The following is a 27,632-nucleotide window of genomic DNA, read 5'->3' as shown; positions in this document are numbered from 1 at the left end:
ATTATTGGGTAAATTTGCGCGATTCGCGAGATCGTCAAAAATCCACAGATTCGCCCGCGAAACAGATTTTACGCCCATGCTTACCCTTCGCCCCCCGCAGTCGGACTGTTGGTTCCTTTAGCTGGCACCACGCCGTCGGCGCGCTTTGACACACGTGACGATCTTGGTAAGCTCATGGTCAAGTTATCGAACGTTATGGACGATGTCAGAGCTGGCCTCCTGGCTGCTAACAACACCAGTGTGGGGTCACCGACACGAACAGTGGTGTGAGGGTAGTTGCGACTGCTCCACCCGTGCAGGCACAGGGCGGCCCATCGATAACGCAGGTTTAGGGTGGAGGTGGTGATGCATGCAGCACACTGGGATGCATTGAGGGAGCCGGTGGCAGGGGAATACAGGGATTGAGCCAGAGCCCGGGGCTGTTTAGTATACACATCACCCTTACAGGTGGCGAATCGACATTGGGGACCGCACGAGATTTAGGCACCCAACAACGCGCAGAGTCATCCCCTCCGTCCACAGCATTATCCCCCCCCTAGTAACTGTCGCCACCGCGATCACGCCCCCAGCGCCCCCTGCAGCAAGCAATCCCACTCCTCCTGCAGAGATGCACACGTTGGTTCTGGCACCTGGGTCACTAGTCACATTGGCTGCCCTGATGTCAGGCCGGTGCTCCTTAGCGTGGGAAGTGCCACTTGAGGACAAGGAAGGAATATGGAGGAGGGAGTTCATCAATATTTTTACCTTGCTGATGCATGGGGCGGAGGGGGTGGGTACCAGAAGAATGGGTGGCAAGGAAGAGGACAAGAAGCTGCGCTGCCAGGCCTAGCCGGAAAAAACAATTAAGACATGGGGACAGGCCTTTGCCATCCTGGCAGCAGTGGTGATGGAGTGATACCCAGAACAAGGGCCTGGTTTGTTTCAATATGCCAGCATCATCAACAAAGAGGCTGAGATAAACCGGGAATGGGTTGGTACAAGTACGACTGTGAATTTAGGAAGAAGATGCCCTTTTTGTACCGTGGATCCAGAATAGTAGCACAAATGTAATGTTGTTATGTATGTATCTTTTGAAGCCTTTCATTGGCAACTAGGCGGCTTAATAAGTTCTCCGCCAACAGATATGCAGCTTGCTTTCCACCATCATCTCTCAACGTTGAAGACACCGCCTTCAGTTGGTGCTCTAGCATGCGCACGCGTGAAGACCTAAAAGGAGGAAGCACGTCTGTCAGGCTTTTAACTAGCTGCCATTCCTCCGACTATAGCTTCCTGTCATAAATAGTAGAACCTACTGTAAAGATTTAGTCATTGATTACCATGCACTGCTCAAACAGACGCTCAAGCATGTAAAAGGTTGAGTTCCAACGTGTTGCCACCTCCTGCATGAGTCCTTTGACTGGCACTTTACGTACATGTAGAATGCTCCTCAGCTGCTTCCGGGCCTTAAAAGAATGGCTGAAATGTGTGCAGATTCTTCGGCACATAGACAGTAACTTTTTGATTTGAGTTTCAGTGTTCAAGAAATCTTGAACAACCAGGTTTATACAGTGCGCCAAACACGGCACTCTGAAATAGTCACCGCCCTGCATGGCCCTAACTATATTACTGCCATTATCCGTGGAAACATAACCAACTACGCGATTTCTTGGTTGCAGCCATTCAGAGACCTACTGTTAAACTCATCCAAAATGTTTTTTGCAGTATGACTTTTCTCCATGGCAAACATGGCTAATGTTGCATGTTTCCGAGAAGCTTGAAAAACTGTGTCCAGGTCAACAACTGCACTTGACTTGTCTCTAACCCCTGCAAAAGACCCTGCAAAAGAGACCCAGTGTGCAGTGATGCACATGTAATCAAGGGCTTGGCAACTGGTCCACATGTCGTTCGTCAAGTGGATAGTGTGAACAGCACGCTTCTGCAAAGCTGCCCCAATCACCTCCAGCACATCTTGATGTAGTGCTGGAACCGCAACTCTGGCAAAATAGGACCAGCTAGGAACCTTCCATTTAGGGCAGACTGTTGCCACTAATTCTAGCAACCCCACCCCTTCCACGAAAGAAAAAGGGAGAAGGTCCAGCGCTAGCATTTTAGCCAGCTTTGCATTATACAGACGTACCGTTGTTTTGTTACGTTCAAATGGCGCCTCCGACCAGAACATTCCGCTAATGGTGAGCTGGATCATTTTACGTGATGATGATGATGACCTCTTCAAACCAGTTAGGCCCATTGATGTAGTTTTTCGCATTGGTGTCTCTCCAACACCCTTAGTGTGCCTCATAGATGTTGCAGGGGTAGAGGGTGTGGGCGATACCACTGCAGTGCTGCTGCCAGGGGTACTGGGTGTACCAGAAAAAATGTCTGTCGCTTCTTCACTTCCCCCCTGCACAATAAGATTCTCGTCATCATCAGATTCAGTATCAATGGATACATTTGGATTTGTTTTTATTTTGGCTTCCTCGATCTTCCTCATGTGTGCTTCCCACTGGATAGGGTGGTGTTGTTTGAGATGACCTCTCTGACCTCCAGTACCATAGTTGGTACCAAGCTTACCCCGACCAACTAATACTTTACAAATCGAACAAACGACCATGTTTTCCTCCTTTGTGCTAACAGTAAAGAAGTCCCAAACTGGGGACGGGTGATGTCTGCTGGTGGTGGAGGTGCTACTTTGACTTTCAATGCCCGATGAAGTGGAGGATGGGCGTGGCTGAATTAGTTTCTGTTGTTCACTTACAGCACCACTACTGGAGGTCGAGCTGGATGGAGGTCCATGCCGGCCCTTCTGACTAAAAAAGATGGAAGCTGTAGGTCGTGTTCGTGTTGTAGCTAACGCTGGTGGTACCAGTGCCACGCCGCCCATATCCTGCTCAGCAGCCATTCGGGCTAGGGTTAAAATGTCTATCTGATGCATGGCAGCTGGGGCTGGAGTGACGACTGTGATGACTGGGTCATCGTCAGACTGTTCATCAGCAGCAGCAGATACCACTTCTTGTTCAACGTCATCACCCATAAGTGGAAGCTTTGCGGGAGCCTTCCTTTTAGGCTTAGCTACCTTTTTCAGCTCATCATGGGGTGACTCACTCTCAGACTGCATTGGTGGGTTCCAATTACCATCAGCATTATCAGAAGGAAGGGGGCTTGAAGAAGAACTTGTAGTATCCCTCCTTGACCTTTTTCTTGCTGGGGATCTGGAAGACAATGGATAATCATCATCAGGAGGAGTGGCTTCCTCAGATACCTCCTCTTGAATAGCAATTTCCTGATATGCCCCTACTTCTGGAGGAACAAGCGTTGTAGGCAGTTGTGCCGCTCCATGAACCTCTAGTTGCACCCCTCCATGCACCTGTCCATGCGCCTCTCCTTGCGGCTCTACTTGCGGCTCTCATTGCGGCTCTACTTGCGGCTCTTCTTGCGGCTCTCCATGCACCTATCCATGCGTCTCTCCTTGCGCCTGTCATTGCCCATGTACTTGCGCTTGTACTAGTTGCACCTGTGGTTGTCGTTGCGGCTGTGGTTGTTGATCACTCGTCAGCTGAGTTACACCCGGCGTTGATTGGATGGTACTTTCTTGGGATGAGCCAAGATCACTGGTCGATGGTGATTCAACAACCAAAGTGGCTGCCGCAGCAGCACTCATGGTGGTCTTGGACCTAAGTTGGCGTGGTGGCACTGAGCCCAATGAAGCGGAGGTGCTGCTTCCAGCTAGGTCCCCGGCGGACACCGCTGCTGCTGCAGGCGTAGTTTTTTTTCCCAAAAAAGGTGTCGGTAGGCACACCAGTCTACTTGGTAGGTGGTACCAATTGCTTCTTCTGCTCCTTCTTACTGGCAGTGGCACTGGTGACTTTTTTCGCTGAGGCGCTACGGCCAACTTTCTTTGGGCCATCCTCTTGAGATGTCAGAACAGCAGGCCGCAGTTGCACGAGTAGCAGAGCTGTCTTGTCTGTGGACAGACGTGACGTCACGTGATGTTGTGCTGCACACAACCCTGCAGGACTTCCTCCTGGCACTGGTGGTTCTCTTGTGCACCTAAAAGCAATGGAAGCCAGAGGAACATCAGTTATACACCCAAAAAAGTCGAAAAACACTCAAAAATCCCCACAATCCCATGCCATCCATGCCCTCAATGATATACCCCTGGGCATAATGGTTAAAAGCAAGGCAACGTGGGTGCAGGCCTGAGCACACTGCCTGGCTTCAAAATGACCCCTTGACCCCCACCACATGGCGAGGCCCTGCCTGTCCCAGGCCTCAAAATGGCCCCTACCCACATGGCCAGGACCCAACACCACCCCAAATAGTCGAAAAACACTCACAAATCATCACAATCCCATGCCATCCATGCCCTCAATGATGTTTAAATTCAAGACACCCCACAGAAAGACTAGGCCCATGCACCACTGAGTACCCCTGGGCATAATGGTTGAAGCAAGGCAAACTGGGTGCAGGCCTCAGCACACTGCCTGGCTTCAAAATGGTCCCTTGACCCCCATCACATGGCCAGGCCCTGCCTGTCCCAGGCCTCAAAATGGCTCCAATCCACATGGCCAGGCCCCAACACCACCCCAAAAAGTCGAAAAGCACTCAAATCACCACAGTCCCATGCCATCCACACCCTCAATGATGTTTAAATTCAAGACACCCCATAGAAAGACTAGGCCCATGCACCACTGAGTACCCCTGGGCATAATGGTTGAAAGCAAGGCAAACTGGTTGCAGGACTCAGCACACTGTCTGGCTTCAAATTGGCCCCTTGTCCCCACCATCTGGCCAGGCCCTGCCTGTCCCAGGCCTCAAAATGGCCCCCACCCACATGGCCAGGTCCCAACACCACGCAAAAAGTCGTAAAACATTTAAAAACCACCACAATCCCATGCCATCCATGCCCTCAAATATATTTCAATTCAAGACACCCCACAGAAAGACTAGGCCCATGCACCACTGAGTACCCCTGGGCATAATAGTTGAAAGCAAGGCAAACTGGGTGCAGGCCTGAGCACACTGCCTGGCTTCAAAATGGCCCCTTGACCCCCACCACATGGCCAGGCCCTGCCTGTACCAGGCCTCAAAATGGCCCCCATCCACATGGCCAGGCCCCAACACCACCCCAAAAAGTAAAAAAAACATTCAAAAATCACCACAATCCAATGCCATCTATGCCCTCAATGATGTTTAAATTCAAGACACCCCACAGAAAGACTAGGCCCATGCACCACTGAGTACCCCTGGGCATAATGGTTGAAAGCAAGGCAAACTGGGTGCAGGCCTCAGCACACTGCCTGGCTTCAAAATGGTCCCTTGACCCCCATCACATGGCCAGGCCCTGCCTGTCCCAGGCCTCAAAATTGCCCCTACCCACATGGCCAGGACCCAACACCACCCCAAAAAGTCGAAAAACACTCAAAAATCATCACAATCCCATGACATCCATGCCCTCAATGATGATTAAATTCAAGACACCCCAGAGAAAGACTAGGCCCATGCACCACTGAGTCCTCCTGGCACTGGTGGTTCTCTTGTGCACCTAAAAGCAATGGAAGCCAGAGGAACATCAGTTATACACCCCAAAAAGTCGAAAAACACTCAAAAATCCCCACAATCCCATGCCATCCATGCCCTCAATGATGTTTAAATTCAAGACACCCCAGAGAAAGACTAAGCCCATGCACCACGGAGTACCCCTGGGCATAATGGTTAAAAGCAAGGCAAAGTGGGTGCAGGCCTGAGCACACTGCCTGGCTTCAAAATGACCCCTTGACCCCCACCACATGGCCAGGCCCTGCCTGTCCCAGGCCTCAAAATGGCCCCTACCCACATGGCCAGGACCCAACACCACCCCAAAAAGTCGAAAAACACTCAAAAATCATCACAATCCCATGCCATCCATGCCCTCAATGATGTTTAAATTCAAGACACCCCACAGAAAGACTAGGCCCATGCACCACTGAGTACCCCTGGGCATAATGGTTGAAAGCAAGGCAAACTGGGTGCAGGCCTCAGCACACTGCCTGGCTTCAAAATGGTCCCTTGACCCCCATCACATGGCCAGGCCCTGCCTGTCCCAGGCCTCAAAATGGCCCCAACCTACATGGCCAGGCCCCAACACCACCCCAAAAAGTCGAAAAACACTCAAATCACCACAGTCCCATGCCATCCACACCCTCAATGATGTTTAAATTCAAGACACCCCATAGAAAGACTAGGCCCATGCACCACTGATTACCCCTGGGCATAATGGTTGAAAGCAAGGCAAACTGGGTGCAGGACTCAGCACACTGTCTGGCTTCAAAATGGCCCCTTGACCCCCACCATCTGGCCAGGCCCTGCCTGTCCCAGGCCTCAAAATGGCCCCCACCCACATGGCCAGGTCCCAACACCACCCCAAAAAGTCGTAAAACACTCAAAAATTACCACAATCCCATGCCATCCATGCCCTCAAATATGTTTCAATTCAAGACACCCCACAGAAAGACTAGGCCCATGCACCACTGAGTACCCCTGGGCATAATGGTTGAAAGCAAGGCAAACTGGGTGCAGGCCTGAGCACACTGCCTGGCTTCAAAATGGCCCCTTGACCCCCACCACATGGCCAGGCCTCAAAATGGCCCCCATCCACATGGCCAGGCCCCAACACCACCCCAAAAAGTCAAAAAAACATTCAAAAATCACCACAATCCAATGCCATCTACGCCCTCAATGATGTTTAAATTCAAGACACCCCAGAGAAAGACTAGGCCCATGCACCACTGAGTCCCCCTGGGCATAATGGTTGAAAGCAAGAAAAAGTGGGTGCAGGCCTGAGCACACTGCCAGGCTACAAAATGGCCCCTCGACCCCACCACATGGCCAGGCCCTGCCTGTCCCAGGCCTCAAAATGGTCCCCACCCACATGGCCAGGCGACAACACCACCCCAAAAAGTCGAAAAACACTCAAATCACCACAGTCCCATGCCATCCACACCCTCAATGATGTTTAAATTCAAGACACCCCATAGAAAGACTAGGCCCATGCACCACTGATTACCCCTGGGCATAATGGTTGAAAGCAAGGCAAACTGGGTGCAGGCCTCAGCACACTGCCTGGCTTCAAAATGGCCCCTTGACCCCCACCACATGGCCAGGCCCTGCCTGTCCCAGGCCTCAAAATTGCCCCCACCCACATAGCCAGGCCTCAACACCACCCCAAAAAGTAAATAAAACACTCATAAATCACCACAATCCCATGCCATCCATGCCCTCAAAGATGTTTCAATTCAAGACACCCCACAGAAAGACTAGGCCCATGCACCACTGAGTACCCCTGGGCATAATGGTTGAGAGCAAGACAAACTGGGTGCAGGCCTCAGCACACTGTCTGGCTTCAAAATGGCCCCTTGACCCCCACCACCTGGCCTGGCCATGCCTGTCCCAGGCCTCAAAATGACCCCCACCACATGGCCAGGCCCTGCCTGTACCAGGCCTCCAAATGTCCCCCACCCACATGGCCAGGCCCCAACACCTCCCCAAAAAGTAGAAAAACACTCAAAAATCACCACAATCCCATGCCATCCATGCCCTCAATGATGTTTAAATTCAAGACACACCACAGAAAGACTAGGCCCATGCACCACTCACTACACCTGGGCCTACTGGCTAGTGAGGCTTTACAGGCACCTCAAAATTAAAAACAAAAAATCAACATATACCAGTGAGCTAAAATTCCATGACATAAATGAGAATTAAGTTAAAAAACAAATCACAGAAACAATTGTATCATGCACCCATGACTAACCCTGGGCCTACTGAATACTGTGGCTACCCACCACAATATATATATTGTTAAAGTTGTAAAAAAAGTTTTAGAACTGTAGTTGCCTCAACTGCAATGCCCCAAACAAACAACACCAACTTACATGTAAAATCCCAAGTCCAAAAGTGATCCAAACTCCAAAGTCCAAAAAGTCCTCAAATACAAATCCAGCAGCAGTCACAGAAAGTAATCCTTCCAGCTCATCAGCCAAATGAAAAGTGACCAGTACATGCACAAAGCACTGGGAGGAGCCTGCTGGACAGGAACAGGAAGTTGGAGACTCTGAGGCACTTCCTTCCTCCCTCCCCACCCCAAAAAATGGGCTCCTGCACCAAAAGGTGCAGTCAAATGTCAATCTGAGGAGTTATCAAAATCATCATTTTCACAAGGTTCATGCTTCCTGCGGTGGATTTCTTGTGCAGAATTGCAATTTTTGCAATTTTGAGAACGCGAGCTATTCGAATCTCCCGCCGGAAGTCAGCTGCGCGCCGTCGCGGGCTTTTATGACGTACTCGCGTTGTCAAACTCTTGCCGTGCACGCAATAACCTAATTGCGTTCGAAAAACTCTCACGCGATCACGCAGCAAGATTGAAAATGGTGCCGCACACGCAAAACCTGAAGAAAAAAACCTGAAGAAAAACAACTCGGAGGACTCAGAATCACGGTAAGACAACGCCACATGCGCGATATTGTATTTTTCAAGCGCGACCAAGCAAAATAATTCGTAGCTTGCGAATTTGCGGATTATTGGGTACATTTGCGCAATTCACGAATCGCGAAATCATCAAAAATCCGCAAATTTGCCCACGAAACGGATTTTACGCCCACGCCTACCCTTCGCCCCCCGCAGTTGGACTGTTGGTTCCCTTGGCTGGCACCACACCGCCGACGAGCTTTGCCACACGTGACGATCTTGGTAAGCTCATGGTCAAGTTATGGAACGTTATGGCCAATGTCAGAGCTGGCCTCTTGGCCAGGAGGCGGCCCTGAGGAGGGTGGCGGGCCCCATTCAGCAACTTCCTCTCCTGAACTTTGTTGTCTCCCCCTTGGGTGTGGTCCCTAAGAAGGAACCAGGGACCTTCAGGTTGATTCAGCACCTGTCTTACCCGGATGGTGATTCTGTGAACTTCTGGCTGGAGGAGGGTGCCTGCTCTGTATTATACTGTTACCTTGACATGGCGGTCGACTTGGTCAGGAGGGCGGGCAGGGGAGCGTGGTTGGCTAAGGCTGACATCGAGTCAGCATTCCGTCTACTGCCAGTGCACACAGAGAACTAGCACCTTATTGGCTTCAAGTGGCAGGGGGAATTCTTTTTCGACAGGTGCATGCCCAAGGGGTGTGCTGTGTCTTGTGCTTTCTTTGAGGCCTTCAGCTCATTCCTGCAGTGGGCACTCTCAAGAAAGTTTAAACTGGAAGGGGTGACCCACTACCTTGACGATTTCCTGTTCATTGGGGGTGTGGGAACGCAGGAGTGCAGCAGGGGGCTACAATGCTTTCAGGATTTGGCCCGACACCTAGGGGTGCGTTAGCACCTGGAAGATGGAAGGCCCTGCACAAGTTCTCACTTTTTTGGCCATTGAGCTGGATACTGTGATGGGCGTGTCAAGACTCCCTGCCAAGAAGGTGCAGGCATCGCAACAGGATATCCAGTCACTGCGGGGGAAAGACAAGGCTCCTTTAGCTGTCATCCAAAGCCTCTTGGGCAAGCTCAACTTCGCAGCCAGAGTCATTCGGGTGGGGAGGGTGTTTGCTCGGAGATTGGCCAGGGCCCCATCAAAGGTTTCCAAGAAGCACCACCTTGTTAAGCTAGTATTAGGCCAAAAGAAGGACCTGGCCATGTGGGGTGAGTTTCTGTCTCATTTCAATGGGACGGTTATCTGGAGGGCTCAATGGGCAGACAGTCCCGAGCTTAGCCTGTTCACAGATGCATCAGGGAAGGAGGGCTTTGGGGCAATCCTAAGTGAGGAATGTTGTGCACAGGAGTGGCCCAACGCCTGGCGCAAGCGCAGCATTACTGCCAAGATCACCGTCCTGGAGCATTTACCCATCGTCATTGCACGCCATCTGTGGCCAGAGATCCTGTCAGACGGAAAAGTCCTATTCTGGTCTGAAAACATGGCGGTGGTGCAGGCCATCAATGGGCAGACAGCCAAGTGCCCGCTGGTGCTCTGCTTGCTCAGGGAACTAGCCAGAGGGAGCCTGCGGTGCAACATTCAGTGTAGGACAAGACATATTGAGGGGGTCAAGAACGTGGCAGCTGATGCTCTCTCTCGTTTTCAGTGGCTCTGTGTCCTGGAGACCTGGCTGCAGACGAGAGCGGAGCTGACCCCCTTCCCGTCAACCCTCTGGAGGATCTGGGAGTAGAACAAGAGTTGAGAGCACTGGGGGAAGGGTCATTGGCCCCAGGTACTAGGAAACGTTTCCTTGCCCAGCTGGCCTCATTCAACAAAGTGGCGGATGCCTTGGGCTTGTCTGGGCTACCATTGGAAGGCAAAGTACAGGCTTTTGTGGTTTGGGCCAAAAAACAGGGGAAGAGCCACTCCTGGGTATGTGGACATTTGGCGGCAGTCAGCCACGATGTTAAGTTGAGGGGAGGGCAGGACCCAGCTAAGTCTTTATCATCAAGGCGGCCGTGAAAGGGTTGGCCAGAGAGGAGCCCATGGTTCCAGACAACAGGTCCCTGATCAATTTTACCATACTACAGGCCATGCTGGATGTCCTAGGAGGGGTTACCCACTCACCCTTTGAGGCTTCCCTATTTGCAGCGGCATTCTGCTTGGCGTTTTTTTTTAGCTTTCCGCATTAGTGAGCTAGTGGCGCAAACAAAAACTGACAGTTCAGGGGACGCCTTGGGCATATTGGATATTGGTTTGGAGGACAGGTTGACTATCCACCTCAGGAGGTCTAAAACAGACCAGGCAGGGAAGGGCGTGGAGGTGGTGTTAATTCTCTTGTGAGACCCCAGATACTGCGTGGTCTTCAAGGTCAGGGAGTACGTAGCCCTTCGCCCAGTGGCTCCTGGCTATTTATTGATCCATGCAGACCGGGTGCCTCTAACCAAGTATCAGATGGAGCGTACAATGGGGGCTTGCTTGTCCAGGGCTGGCCTCCTCCAGACAGATCAAAAGTATTCCAGCCATTCATTCAGGATTGGGGCAGCCACCACTGCTTTTAAATCAGGCAAGGAACCTGCAGGTGTGAAAAAAGTGGGACGCTGGGAGTCTCAATGTTACAAACTCCATATCCGCCCTTGAAGGCATCTGTGTAGTAGAAAGCAGTTTTGCAGTGTTGTGTGCTAATACGGTTTGCTGTGTTTTGCAGTGTTTAAGTGCAATGGCAAAATGGTTTTCAATAATAAAACTTCTGAGTTTAAATGTGTCCTTTGTTCTATCAGGGTCCAGAGTATGGGTCATTGGGCACTCAGCCATCTCCAGGTTAGCCCGTTGGGCAGCGATCAGGAACTGGATACGTAGATTTTCACAGACCAAATTTGAGTGGTTGGGTTTCCCTGGATTGAGATGGAGCAGCCTCATGAACAGACTTGAGCACGCACTAGCTACGCTTTGGGCCCCGCCCGATTGTTTGGTGATACACCTTGGGGGCAATGACCTCACTACCTCTTGGAGGACATTACTCCTGCAAAGTATGAAAACCGACTTGGGGGAGGTCAGCAAGCGCATGGGGCAGTGTGAGCTCTGGGGGTCAGATTGTGCCACGAAGGGTGTGGCAGGGGGCGAAATCTTGCAAGGCTATCGAGCGCTCCTCTAGACGCGTGAACAGCTCCATTTGAAATTTCACTGAGCAGAGGGGCCTGGGATTCATTAGACACAAAATGATCCAAGAGAAGGTCAAGGGATACTTCGAAGCAGATGGGGTACACCTAGCACCAGTAGGGATTGACTTGTTCCTGTTAGATTTACAGGAAGCGTTAGCGCAGAAGGGTTGCAGGTAAAGACAAGAGCTGTTTAGTGGTGGCCCCTTGGGGGTGACGGTGGCCACCTCCAGGGCTGTGGCGAGTTACAGGGCGATTTGGAAGCATATGGGTACAGAAGGGTACCTCGGACCGGCACATAGGGGTGCCAGAGCCTAACCCCAGGGGCCACATGGGAGGTTCCTGGAACCTGTGTCGGCGCCCGTTAGTCCTTCAGGCGGTTGTGAGCCTGAGCAACCGGGGGGCTTGCCTAGCTACGTTCCACCCTGAAAGGGGCGTGATTATGAGGGACCAATGATCATGTGATCCGGGAAGGGGATCACCAGAAGGTGCAGTGCAAAGGTGGTTCGCCATGGTGCTACTAGGCTCATCAGGCGGGCAGGTGGCGAGAATGCTGCCTGCCCTTGGATCGCCCGTAAGCTAACCCACCAGATTACATAACGTTGTATGTAATAAACCTGCAGCAGTTTTTCCCAAGTATAAAACTTGTGTGGTGTGTATTTACTTGCGGTATGCATGCTAAGAGGAGGGGACCGTTGCCATGATGGTACTATGCTTTTCAGACAACATACACATGGAAATGTTTACTGTACGCGTTTCAGCATAACACACACACACATATGTGTATATAAAGTTGGAGATGTTTACCATAGGCGTAATGTGTGTGTGTGTAAACCTTTCCATGGTGCCTACTGTCTGAGAAGCATTTCATAAATTTTAACTAAAACCCCGAAGAATTTATATATATATATATATATATATATATATATATATATATATATATATATATATATATATATATATATATATATATATATATATATTCACTGAAAAAACCATAGGTTATAGACCATATATAGTTAGGAATTCGCATTTACAAAACCTTATTTTACTCACACAAAACCATTGAAATTCCATATATAGTTAGTTGCACTAACTATATATCGCGCACCCGCAATCCACTGCTGATGATGTCACATATTACATCATTCATGACATGGTCAGTGACATCCCTGATGACATCACTGATGGCATCTCAAATGACATCACTGATGACATCTCAAATGACATCACTGATGACATCACTGATGACATCTCATTTGCATTACTGTTCACATCACTGATGATATCATTCATGTGATAATACGATGAACCTCTTCAGACTCTAATATAACCTTAGATACAATCAGTGTAAACAGACACTCACAGACTGTCACTCATCCATGGAGTTACTCACACACCTAGTCAGTCATGCAAAGAATCAATCACACCTCCATTTCCTCAACTATACAGTTATACAAACTTTACTTATTCAAACATATACTAACACATATTTACTCTCTTATACAATCCCTGATACAAGTTCACAATGATCCATACAGCCACTCACACATTCACTGGCTCTTATGCACAGTTACTTATATATGTCAACTCTCACATGTACTGTGTTTTACATATGTACTTACTTTGACATGTAGCACTGAGATATCCATTCACTCACCAATACACTCATGCACACAGTCAACCGCCCATACAGCTGTTTCCACATGCACTTTTGAAACCATACATCTAGTGAATCAACTGCTCACACGTCTATGCACAGAGTCATACACCTCCCAGCCACCCACACACACACTCAGTCTCCCATACAAATACTTGGGCAACCAATCAATAACCCATATAGTTACTCATATAGCTACTTATCAACACATGCAACAGTTTACAGAACAACAGACATAATGATGCACAAATTAAGACAGTTTAGTCACTAACCCATGCACTCAGTGAGACACATTTAATCACTCACTCATACAGTCAGTCATGCACCTACTAAATCCTTCATCCAGACACTTATACATCCACTCATTCTTCAATATGTAAGACATATTTTAACTTTACAGAAACATACAGTCACTGGATGTTGTCCTCAGTGATGTCATCAGTGATGTCATTTGAGATGTCATCAGTGATGTCATCAGTGATGTCACTGACCATGTCATGAATGATGTAATATGTGACATCATCAGCAGTGGATTGCGGGTGCGCGATATATAGTTAGTGCAACTAACTATATATGGAATTTCAATGGTTTTGTGTGAGTAAAATAAGGTTTTGTAAATGCGAATTCCTAACTATATATGGTCTATAACCTATGGTTTTTTTCAGTGAATTTTCAAGGTTTTGTAAATGCTAATTCCTAACTATATATGGTCTATAACCTATGGTTTTTTCAGTGAATTTTCAAGGTTTTGTAAATGCTAATTCCTAACTATATATGGTCTATAACCTATGGTTTTTTCAGTGAATATATATATATATATATACATACATATATAAACATATATCATCTGTATATCTATATAAATACAAACATAAATGCATGCATACATATACTTATATGCATACAGATGCATGTTATTTACATGAAAGTTGAAAAAACACTAATAAAAGCAAAGCTAAAAAGCCACCTCATTACAAACAGAATGGCTTTAACTTAAACGAGGGCGAGATCTATTGCATTTTCAATGCTTGTTTACTTTGGTTCCATCAAGAAGGCATTCAGATGTGTCACACATTTGCCATAAATTCTGAATGTTAGCACTCTAGTTGCACATTAGATCACTGTAGTAAAGCTACTGCTCACCAGGGACGTCTGCTGCTGGTATTCAAAGTGCATGTTTCAGTCTGCATGCCAGAATTTTTTTAATGAAATAGAAGAGGATTTGAGAAGTCACTCAAAATGATCCCTAATTTTTCTTTCTGAAGCACTAATCATACTTTCTATGGCAAAATTAACCCCCTCATGTTGTTCCTTTTTAAATTGAGTGTTTTTAGACTTACCACTTCATTCCAATCAAGATGGCTTCTGGTGTGCCATACTTTTGTCATAAGTAAGACTGTTAGCGCTCTAGTTGTTCTTTAGAACACTCTGGGACATTCTGTCATTGGGCTATACTTGGGGTACATCTGGGTGATATTTGGGCTACATTTAGGCTCTTTTGTCTCTGGTGGCCATCTTGGGAGACTGTATGTCAGAATTTTTTAATGAAATTGAAGAGGGTTTGAGAAGTCACTCAAAATGTGCCCTAATTTTTCTTTCTGCAGCACTAATCATAATTCATATGGCAAAATATACCCCCTCATTTTGATCCTTTTTAAATTAAATGTTTTAAGAGTTACCACTTTATTCCAATCAAGATGGCTTCAGGTGTGCCATACCTTTGTAATAAGTAGGACTGTTAGCGCTCTAGTTGTTCTTTAGAACACTCTGGGACATTCTGTCATTGGGCTATACTTGGGCTACATCTGGGTGATATTTGGGCTACATTTGGGCTCTTTTGTCTCTGGTGGCCATTTTGGGAGACTGCATGTCAGAATGTTTTAATGAAATAGAAGAGGATTTGAAAAGTCACTCAAAATGTGCCCTAATTTTTCTTTCTGCAGCACTAATAATACCTTCTATTGCATAATATACCCCCTCATTTTGTTCCTTTTTAAATTAAATGTTTTAAGAGTTACCACTTTATTCCCATCACGATGGCTCCAGGTGTGCTATACCTTTGTAATAAGTAGGACTGTTAGCGCTCTAGTTGTTCTTTAGAACACTCTGGGACATTCTGTCATTGGGCTCTACTTGGGCTACATCTGGGTGATATTTGGGCTACATTTGGGCTCTTTTGTCTCTGGTGGCCATTTTGGGAGACTGCATGTCAGAATGTTTTAATGAAATAGAAAAGGATTTGAGAAGTCACTCAAAATGTGCCCTAATTTTTCATTCTGCAGCACTAATCATACTTTCTATGGCAAAATATACCCCCTCATGTTGTTTCTTTTTAAATTAAATGTTTTAAGAGTTACCACTTTATTCCAATCAAGATGGCTTCAGGTGTGCCATACCTTTGTAATAAGTAGGACTGTTAGCGCTCTAGTTGTTCTTTAGAACACTCTGGGACATTCTGTCATTGGGCTATACTTGGGCTACTTCTGGGTGATATTTGGGCTACATTTGGGCTCTTTTGTCTCTGGTGGCCATTTTGGGAGACTGCATGTCAGAATGTTTTAATGAAATAGAAAAGGATTTGAGAAGTCACTCAAAATGTGCCCTAATTTTTCATTCTGCAGCACTAATCATACTTTCTATGGCAAAATATACCCCCTCATGTTGTTTCTTTTTAAATTAAATGTTTTAAGAGTTACCACTTTATTCCAATCAAGATGGCTTCAGGTGTGCCATACCTTTGTAATAAGTAGGACTGTTAGCGCTCTAGTTGTTCTTTAGAACACTCTAGGAGGCTGCAGTAGAACACAAAGGAATCAACTGACAGTCTCTGTCCTTGTTGGATGTACATGTTTTACTGAGAATGTCAGACTTCATTTTCACATGACTGAGAAAGATAATGTGAATTTACAGAAAATATGCTTTCAGTTTAGCTTATTGATCCCCTTCCAAACCACTGAGGGAAAATCATGAGATATTAGTTTTCTTTCAAACAATATTCATGATATCACAGCAGAAGGTTTTTTCACATGGTAAAATCACCTTAGAACCCACAACAATTCCTAAAACGAGTATGGTACCATCAACAAATGATTTATAATGTAACTAAAGTCCGAAAACCCTCTATTAACTACAATGCTTTTTAATGAGGTGCTATCATGTATATTGGTCCCAAGATGGCTGCCAACACTTCTTGGATGAAGTGCTGACAGCCAATCAGATCAGATGTGTGGTTAGGCTCCGCCCAGATATATATCTTTTTTTGAACCTAAATTACTCAAAATCCACTGGAGCACATATATTGAGACCTAGCAAAGGCACATCGAGCTAACAGTCCCTACAATTTTGCCAAGTTTCGTGCAAATCCATTCAGCCGTTCGAGCTAAAAGTGAGGCCAACCACCCTATGGAAATTAACATGGGAAAAATGCGTTTTGGGACCCCCCTTTTTTCTCGGCCCCCCCTTGATGAAACCCCCCCAAATTGTCAGGGGCTGCTCAGAAACAAAATGTTCCATTTTCCTGAAAATTTCAGCCAATTCCGTCCACAAACGCCAAAGTTATTAGACATAGAATTTTCAAAAATCCCATAGAGAAAAAATCCTAACTATATATACCTACTGGCGACCGCCAGTAGGTAATATATATATATCTATATATATATATATATATATATATATATATATATATATATATATATTTTTTTTTTTGTAAACAAAAGGCAAGGACGCGGCACTCCTCTTGAACACGATAGTTTATTTTTAGGTCTCTTTGCAAAAACTCCTACGCGTTTCGAACTAACGTTCTTGGTCACGGCAGTGTTCTACAAGAGTCCCTTTTCACTTTCCACCATTTATACTATTCACTCAGTTTTACAAGAATGAGGAATTATGGGCCTTGTAGTTTATACATTTAAACGTATGTTTTTCAAAATCAAACAAAACATTCATGTTGGGATTCACGTGTGGGTAACATTCCTTATAAGAAATGTTCTAACATAAATTTTATAACAATAAAATTATATGCTAATTATTAAATTAAATTCACAATTATAGTCCATGTTGTGCTTTCACAATAAACACTTTTCATCAAGGACCTATTGATATAACGTTTACGTTATACTACGTTCAGCGGGCTGAGTGCCCCATGTCCCACACATTTCCCTTGATTATGCGTTATGGCCTGTATTGTGTTCCTTCACACAGGATTATACATAAGGTCAATGATCAGTGTTTTTCAGAGGTGTACATGCATCTCCTCATCTGCGTTCAACCCTCTTGGCTGTCTTGTTTTGAACTTAATTATAAGTTTAGACTCCAAACGTCTCAATTTCAGAAGTCTGTCTCCCCCTCTTTCCTGGGTGGGGATAGATGCTAAACCCAAGTATCTTATATCTTCCCAGGTTTTGTCCGTGTGTGTTTTCAGGTGTTTCACCATGGCATAGTTGTTGTCACTGTTTAGTATTGCCCGAATGTGTTCTAAAATTCTCTTCTTGAGAGGACATTTGGTACTCCCAATGTATTCTTTCCCACATTGGCACCTGAGCATGTATACAACAAAGGAGGACTCGCACGTTATTTTTGTTCTGATTATGAAGTCTTTGCCTGAGGGGTCTGTGATGGATGTTGCATTTTGACCTATTCTACATGCTTTGCATGTTTTGCATTTGGTAAATCCAATGTTTCTTTTCTGTAGCCAGTCTTTTTGTTTCGTCAGTGAGAAATGGCTGTTTACCAAATGGTCCGAGAGATTTGGCGCTCTCCGATATGTTACTAGAGGGCCAGTTCCAATGTCATTTCCAATGTCCGGATCCTTCATTAAGATATGCCAATATTTTGCCAAGATTTTTTGGATTTTATAACTTTCTTTGTTATATGTTGCAATCATTCTCGGTTTTTCTTCATGCTCTGTTGTTTGTTTGTTTTCTTCAGGTTGTTCAATTTCTTCTGACTCTTTAGGTTTTTCCAGATTTAGTGTTTCCAATCTTGTTTTACATTTCGCTTTTTCTTCCCCAGTGGTTACATCTCTATGTTTATAACCCCTTTCAAGAAATCTTTTTCTCGTGTCATCAAATTTTATTTCCAACTCCTCTTCTGTTGAGCAATTTCTTCTCATACGGAGAAACTCCCCGTAGGGTATGCTTTTAACCAATTTTTGGGGATGGAAACTTAAACCGTGCAGGATGCTGTTTGTTGCCGTTTTCTTTCTGTGGGTAGTTGTCTCAATTTTGTTGTTCTGTACAAAAACTTTGATGTCCAGGAACTCAATTTCTTTCTGGCTTATGTTATACGTAAACTTTAAGCCAACATCGTTTTCATTTAGTACATCAAAGAATGTTTTGAACTCCGATGTGCTTCCCTTCCACAAGAGAAACAGGTCGTCTATGAACCTCACCCAAAGTGCTACTTTGGCCATATGTTGGTCGTTTTCTTCTCTCCAAGCTATGCTCCTCTCCCACCACCCCATCATGAGGTTCGCATAGCTTGGAGAGAAGGAAACTCCCATGGCTGTTCCACACCTTTGCTGGTACATTTTGTGGTTGAATAAGAAGACATTGTTGTATAGGCACATCCTGATCATTTCAGTTAGCATTTTCGAATGTTCTCTTTCTGTAATGGGTCTTTGTTTCAGAAAAAACTCTATGGCTTTGATCCCAATTTCATGGCTGATAGAGGTGTAGAGCGACACCACGTCTATCGTTATCAACGAGTAGGTTGGATGCCAGTCAGTATTCATGAGCACTTTTAAAAAGTCTCCAGAGTCTTTTATGTAAGATGTCAGGGTAGGAACTAATGGAGCAATAAAATAATCCACATAATTTGCCACATTCTCATACAAACTGCCACAGCTAGATATTATCGGTCTTCCCGGGGGTTTATTGAGTGTCTTATGAACTTTCGGTAAGAAATATATCGTGGGTATGATTGGATTTTCCACCATTAAATATTTCTTTTCATCATCTGTTAGAAGGCCGTTCTGTTTCCATGTGTTGAGCTTGTTCTCCAATTCTGTTATAAGTTTAGGGATTGGATTCGTGTTTAAAGGCTCATAGTTCTCTTTCACAGTCAATTGTCTTAGGGCTTCTTCTATGTAATGTTCTTTGTCCATTATGATGATGTTTCCCCCCTTATCGGCTGGTTTTATTTCGATATTGGCATTGTTTTTCAAAGTTTGTATCGCTGCTCTTTCTTTTTTGGACAGATTTTCTTTTTTCCGAGGGTAGTTGTTTGTCATTTTCTCTATGTCTCCTATTACAAGGTCATGAAACAGGTCGATTTTGTTGCCTGGATGGAGAACTGGATAGAATTTAGATCTTGGTTTGAAAGGAGATTTTTTTTGCTTGTCTGTCACTATTTCCATTTCATTTAGTATTTGTGTGGAAGTTATTTGGGATCCACTTTCTTCATTTGCCAGTTCGTATGCAATCCGGAGGTGGGGAACATCCTCAATATTATATTCATTGCTCGTTGTTGTCTGTTCAGAGTTTTTGTTTGTTTCGCCGGATTTGTCAGATGTTTTGTCTTTTGTTTTTGACGTTTTACTGAAAAATTTCTTTAGTTTCAGTTTCCTCACATATTTATATATGTCAATTTTAGTGTCTACTTCATCATGATGGGTTTCTGGGCAGAAAGATAATCCTTTGTTTAGTAGGTTTATTTCTTCTTTTTGGAGATTGTATCTTGACAAGTTAATTACTAAGTTCGGTGTTTGTTTGGTTTTCCGACTCAGCTTCTCGCTTGCCGCGATCTCAGGTTGTATCTGCTTCCTGTGTTTTTGGCTTCTTCGGGTTTTGTGTTTTGTCTTCCTGAGAAGTAAGTACCCCTTCCTCTTGCTCTTTGTCGCTGGGACCCTCGTCCGCGACCACTTGGAATGTATTGGGGCGTTTGTTGTTGGTGGTACAAGAGTTCTAGTTCCTCTAAAAAAGAAAACCTACGTATTCCTGTTGCTCTTTGTTCCCCATCACTTATTTCCGACTCCGATCCACTCATTTGTTGGGTAGTTCCCTTCTTCGTTTCATCCCATTGTTTTTTAGCTGTGTCGAATTTCCGTGCGAAGGTCAAGATTGTACCAAATTTATAATCATCCTCATCGCGATGGAATTTGCGTTCCTTTCTTTTTTGGACCTCGTCATCGTGTTTGTCCAGATTTTTATTCATCTCCGTTCTCAGTTTTTTTGTTGTGGCATTCTCTTCTTTCAGTGCTGATATTTCCTTTTCAGTATCTGTTATTTTTTGTATCAGCTCTTCGACCTCTTGTTTTGCATATTTTATAATTATCAACATCATCCTCTTCGAGCAGTCCATATTATTATTGCCCCATTCCTCCAACATCTCGGGTTTTGTATCTGGATGGTTGGGGAGAGTGAAAATGCGGAGACCCCTGGGTACCATTTTGCACTCCACATATTTTTCCAGAGTTAGGATCTCCCATCCCCTTGAAATTTCCTTTCTCATTAGTTTTTCTAATTTCGTGAATAATTGTTTTATCGTCGTGCTGCTTTGTGGTGGTGTTTTTTCTCCACCTCCTTCGGCGCCTGCAGCATTGGAACTGTCTCTTCGTTGAAACATTGTTTCCGCTTTGGCTATCCTTCGCGTTGTTCTCTCTTCCATTTTGGTAAGTTTTGGTTATTGTTTTCACCAATGCTTACTTGACCTGTTTCTGCTCCTGTGTGAATACTGTTAAGTATATTCGTGGTAGGAAATAATTGGAACACTGGGTTCAATAGTCTTTTGGATTCGGGTTTATTGTTTCCCGTTTTGTGAGACCCTTAAGTGACAAGACGGGTTCAGTGACTCTGTTTGCTTCACAAGTCACTCGTTTGTCGCTATGTCAGCTTCTTCAAACTTTTAAACCCCACTCGGCATCCAGGTATTCATACGTTGCATTCAACACACTTTTACTCACCCGGGAGACTCATTCGGGCAATACTAAACAGTGACAACAACTATGCCATGGCGAAACACCTGAAAACACACACGGACAAAACCTGGGAAGATATAAGATACTTGGGTTTAGCATCTATCCCCACCCAGGAAAGAGGGGGAGACAGACTTCTGAAATTGAGACGTTTGGAGTCTAAACTTATAATTAAGTTCAAAACAAGACAGCCAAGAGGGTTGAACGCAGATGAGGAGATGCATGTACACCTCTGAAAAACACTGATCATTGACCTTATGTATAATCCTGTGTGAAGGAACACAATACAGGCCATAACGCATAATCAAGGGAAATGTGTGGGACATGGGGCACTCAGCCCGCTGAACGTAGTATAACGTAAACGTTATATCAATAGGTCCTTGATGAAAAGTGTTTATTGTGAAAGCACAACATGGACTATAATTGTGAATTTAATTTAATAATTAGCATATAATTTTATTGTTATAAAATTTATGTTAGAACATTTCTTATAAGGAATGTTACCCACACGTGAATCCCAACATGAATGTTTTGTTTGATTTTGAAAAACATACGTTTAAATGTATAAACTACAAGGCCCATAATTCCTCATTCTTGTAAAACTGAGTGAATAGTATAAATGGTGGAAAGTGAAAAGGGACTCTTGTAGAACACTGCCGTGACCAAGAACGTTAGTTCGAAACGCGTAGGAGTTTTTGCAAAGAGACCTAAAAATAAACTATCGTGTTCAAGAGGAGTGCCGCGTCCTTGCCTTTTGTTTACAAAATTACCTGGGAGACACGTTCCCGGTCTCCAAACGCGTGCACCAACCAATGGAGTTCCCTCTGCTACAGGGACATTTGTGAGGAATATATATATATATATATATATATATATATATATATGTATATGTAGGTGGTTATAGTTAGGACCTAGTTTTCATAGGAAATCCACAACATTCTATTTGGAGTAACTTTGGCACCGGTGGACGAGTCTTTGTGAATTTCTCCAAGACAATGGCCTGCTTGGTTCCGCTCCTTCCCTGCAAGTTTGGGGGTGATTCGTCAAGTGGGGGCCGAGAAAAAAGGAGGGTCCCAAACCATGTTTTCCCCATGCAATTTTCCATAAGGACCTTTAGCCAGGGCTGCAGCCCGAACGGCTGAACGGAATTACACGAAATTTGGCTGAGAGGTAGAGTTCGGTTCGCAGATTGTGCTGTTTGTTAATGGTGTAAATTTGTTCAGTAGTTCCTGAGAAAATTGCAAGTAAAATCATAGCAATATCTAGAGACGGGGTGCAGCACGCGTACGGACATTTGTTCAATTACGAGCGCGAGCTGCATGCTGATTGGCTGTTACTGTCTGCCAACGCTCGAAACCTGGAAGTGTTGGTGGCTATCTTGTGCCTCGGTAGAACCGAGTAACAAGAAAACAGTAAAGTTGAGAAATAAGGGAAGGGGGTAGTCTACAAACATTTTTATCCTTTACGCTTGCTCAGGGGGTTGCACATGGATGTTTAGGCTCTTTTTTCTTTTTTTTTTAAAATGCGTATGGAAATACATAGAATTACGAGCAGGAGCTACATGCTGATTGGTTGTGAACTGTCTGTGAACACTCGATACCAAGAAGTGTTGGCAGCCATCTAGTTCGTCGCTAGAAATGAGTCACAAGAAAACAGTAAAATAAAGTTGCGAAGTAAGGTAAGGGGGCAGGCTAGAAACATTCTTACCCTCTAGGCTTGCTCAGGGGGTCGTACATGGATGTTTAGGCTCTTTTATTTATTTATTTTTTAAAGAGAAATCGTGGCGTACGCGTACGGAAATCTGTGGAATTACGAGCACGAGCTGCTTGCTGATTGGCTGTCAACTGTCTGTCAGCACTCTAAACCAGGAAGTGCTGGCAGCATCGTATATTTTGAAGTATGCAGGGGGTCACGGGTCTCCTACATTCTTCGGGGAACGCCACCTTCCTGGGGCAGTAATATTAAAAATAGGGGGTCTGTGATGGCACGGATTTCCCAGCTCTGGGGACTTCCACTTCTCGGGACTTTTAAATGTTGGGAGGAGGTCGTGCGGCCTCCTTACTGGAACCCTTGATGGCCCTGGGGACCATCATTTCCCAATGTCGGCTATTGTAGTGTCTCGGGGTGCCTGTCCCCGGGACACTGCTATTTGCTATGGTAGGGCGGGAGCGCCGCGGCTCCCACTTTAGCACAACAAACCGGTTTCCTATTTGAAAGAGAGAGCAAGTTAATCTGCTATGTCTTTCAAGTAAGAAAGCATATTGCTTTTCGTTAGAGAGAGCAGCATGTAAGCTGTTCTCTCTGAGAAAGCAATGCCGGCTCTCGAAGGATGCGGGGAGCGGGCTGCGACCGTGGGGGCATTGGCGTTCTCTCCACGGTCCCCAATGTTATTTTTTGAGTCCTGGGGATGGGGTCCCTTTGCAGCTCCTTAAACATTTGTTGATATAACTTTTCCAAAATCTTTTTTTGTGTTAGGAAACAAAGTATTACTTCAGTGACTTTGTCCATGTATCTTTTTTACTTTTTATTTATTTGAATTCCGCTTTATTTACAGTATGTTTCTACCTTTCTTCACAATGAGTTCTACAGCGTAGCGTCCGTTGCAGTGTTCTTACCTTTTTTTTCTATTGATGACTTACCAGTTTGTGTTTAAGATTTGTTGATCTTTTCTGTGTATGTTGTTTTGTATCTAACTTTATTTATTCAGTGCTTCATCCAGTGTTCTAAATATAGGAGTACATCTGTAGACATGTATTTACTCCTTTCCTTTGCCTCTCTCAACCCTAATTGAGAACGTAATGGGGTGAGTCAAACTAAGGCAGTGCTGTCGTTAAGTTTGCAAAACAGTAGGTAGAATAAGTAAATAAATAAAGCACTTGACACAATGCAGAGTGACACTGTATTTATTGTGTTTAATTTTAGAATATTTTGAAAATAATATACACTCATGTACAAAATATTGGTTTAATTGTAAGATATTTCATATAAATCATCAAATATGCTGATATTACAGTGAAGATAAAATTGAGTGTTTATGTTTTTGTACAAGGACCGACAACATAAGAAATTTAGTATGGAAAATTAACAAAATTTGAAAGACGGTTTCAACATTAGTAATAGTGTCATAGAAAATAATATACACTCATGTACAAAATATTGGTTTAATTGTAAGATATTTCATATAAATCATAAAATATGCTGATATTACAGTGAAGATAAAATTAAGTGTTTATGTTTTTGTACAAGGACCGACAACATAAGAAATTTAGTATGGAAAATTAACAAAATTTGAAAGACGGTTTCAACATTAGTAACAGTGTCATAGAAGAGCTAAACATAATTTTAGGGAGAATGAAGATGAAGATATAAATGCTGTAGATATCAGGTATGATTTTCTAAACTAAACTTTAGATGCTGATTTTGTGGAAGTATTAGATGAGATCGAGTATTATCATATAAATTTGTGTAATCAAGAAATTGAAGTAAATCATCCCAAGCATAGTCAGCAGGGCTTAGCGTAAGGAACTATGTAGCAGTTTCTAAGTTCCTTAGCATACATTTTAGTTGTCCATGATGATGGTACCAGTACTCATTACTACAACGCTGACATGCCATGAGATTAATGAGGTGAGAATCTAAAATATTATCTTTCTGCTGTACTTTATGCATACATTTGTTTGCTGAAACATTTTGCAGATGTACACGTGTTTTCAATACATTGTTTTGTGCAAAAGAAGTCCAGACAAATCACCCTCAAACAAAAGATGGAACAAATATGGAATACATTGTTGAAATCTTGGATTTTCTGCATATAACATTGATATCTGGTATTCAGATGCAGGAATCTGCACAGGTCGGTCATCATATCGTCCTCTATTTTGTGTGGGAAGGAACTGAGGGAAAGAACTATCTTCCAAGCTTTTTTCGCATAAAGTAATGGGACTTCCCTTTGCTTCTTTCATTTGGAATAACTCTATAGTATTCCCCATCACTTCTTTAGAATGAAGTGGATGAATACTGTAATGTTCGTAGATTTCTTCAGTTATGGAAAGATGCAGTTTTTCAATTTGTCGCAATGGGAAGTCAGTATCTTCTACTGTTATTTTTTTTCCCACATACACATTTTTGTGATATATATTTTTTTATAGCAGATAGAACAGAACGTTACCTTTTTCACTTTTCTAATATCTGCTAATTTTTGCCATATTTTCTTACTCTTAGTAGGAACGCCATTGACAAGAATAACTAAATGTTCACACTGTAAATTTTCTACACCAATTGTCTTTGTTTTAAGTAAATCAAGATTGTATTGAATGTTTTCTGTAGTGCTAGCGCTCTTGGTGTCTAGTTGTGAACTGTACTGAGTGGAGAATTGATTGAAGGAACTTTTAAGCACACATAGTGAAGAGAAATTTACATTGAAAGCTGATTTTAAAGTTGTGAACTCCGCTGTTTGTAATGTAGATCGCAGGTACTAATTGATACAAATATTAACGAATGCTATTTTGTACAGTTAACAGAATATGAGGACAGAGTACAATTGTCTCTACGTTAAGAAAGCAAGGGTAGATCTAATGGTGTACTTAATATACAAGGAAAGCTGAATTGAAGTTGTGAATCCGGCTGTCTGCAGTGTACATTTAATGGTTGACTGTATCATCTGTAATCACGATTGAAATGAAAGATAGAACATGTATGGAATGCATTGTCAAAATATGTATGTTTCAGGAACATAATAGTTTAAATTGTGACCTGTGTTGTTTGTAGTGTAGACTGTCATTCAGTGTTCTTTTGGACTTGTAAGACAAATTTTGTTATTGTACTAAACCTATAACTGATATAAATCAAGTTCATGAAATGCAAGAATAATTGATAACCTTAGCCAAGTAAGGTAGCAAATGTGCACATTTTTAAATGTGCTTGGGTGGGGTAGTAGCTACATCAAAAGGTTCGATAAAGGGCCTCAAGTTTGAATCAGAATATGAAATTGAAGAATAGTTGATAACCACAGTGAAGAAAGGCATGAAGTAGGTTTGTGTATGTGTGGATGATATGTTGATTGAGTCGAAGATGAATAAGGTGAAAAATAAGAATTGCTGAAGATGTGCAAGCTATCCATTTCCTTGTAAGGGAAGTGGGTGTTTTAGTTTTCCAGTCCATTACACCGACGGGGTGTTGGATTCTGCATTGGGAGCCTGAGGAATGGGTACCATATATAGGGAGGCAAGCTAGTGCAGAAAGTATACACACTGTGCGGTAGAAAGGACGCAAGAAAGGACGCAAGTGTGTAAATTACCCACTGCTATTTATGGGTAGTAGTTAACAAGAAGGGTCAATGAAGGGCCTGTAGTTTGAATTTCAATTTCAAGAAGAATAATTGATAACTCTAGTGTAGAAAGGCTGCAAATGTGGAAACTTCTACAACAAAAAGGTTTAATAAAGGACCTTGACTTTGAATCAGAATATGACATTGAATAATAATTGATAATCCCTATCAAGAAAGGCAGCACGTGTTCACTTTTAGTACAATAAATACATTAGTAGATAGTGCTCAAAGCTTTATTACTTTTCAATAATAAATGTATTCTATTAATATCTCATAATTTAAGAGACATTCCAATGCAACTGCATCAGATATGTCATTCAGATCAATTTCCTTGTCAGCAGTTTCTGATTTAATTTGTACTAAAATGTAAACATAATTTAAAACTTTCAGAACATTTTCATCTTCAAAATCACAATTCATGTCTGCAGCACTAATTTCTCCTTCTTCACTCTCATTGCCTGTGACAAATACAATTAGTTCTTACATTATACTCAAAGTAATATCCAAAATCTCCTGAGTATGAGGCTCAATAACGGGCCTGTAGTTTGAATTTCAATAAGAAACAGAATATTTGATAAGTATAGACTATACTGGCTCTTTTTTACGATCGTTAGACTTTTAAGCTTTTGTTTATACATGAACGGCAGGAAGTGCGCAAATTACCCACTGCCATTCAAGAGTAATAGTTACCAAGAAGGCTCGATAAAGGGCCTGCTCTTTGAATTTGTATTACAAGAAGGACAATTGATAAGCCCAGCTAAGAAAGGCAGCAAGAGTTCAAATTTCCTATTGCCTTCAGCCGGGGTAGTTGATAGAATAAAAAGGGCTTGATAAAGGGACTGTAGTTTGAATAGGAATATGAAATTGAACAATAGTTCATAACTCCTGCGAAGAAATACAGCAAGTGTACAAATTTCCCACTGCCTTCTGCCAGTGCAGTATCTATATAAAAAAGGTTTGATAAAGGGCCTTGACTTTGAATCAGAATATGAAATTGAACAATAATTGATAATCCCAGTCAAGAAAGGCAGTAAGTGTCTAAATTTGCCACTGCCTTGGACTGGGGTAGTAGCTACAACAAAAAGGCTGAATAAATGGCCACGAGTTTGAATCAGAATATGAAATTGAAAAAGAATTGATAACTGCAGGCAAAAAAGGTAGCAAGTTGGTGTGTG

This window comes from Lissotriton vulgaris, chromosome 3_1 (assembly GCF_964263255.1).
Source record: "Lissotriton vulgaris chromosome 3_1, aLisVul1.2, whole genome shotgun sequence".
Classification (NCBI taxonomy): Eukaryota; Metazoa; Chordata; class Amphibia; order Caudata; family Salamandridae; genus Lissotriton; species Lissotriton vulgaris.
The sequence above is the reverse complement of the archived record's forward strand: the minus strand, read 5'-3'. Positions refer to the sequence as shown.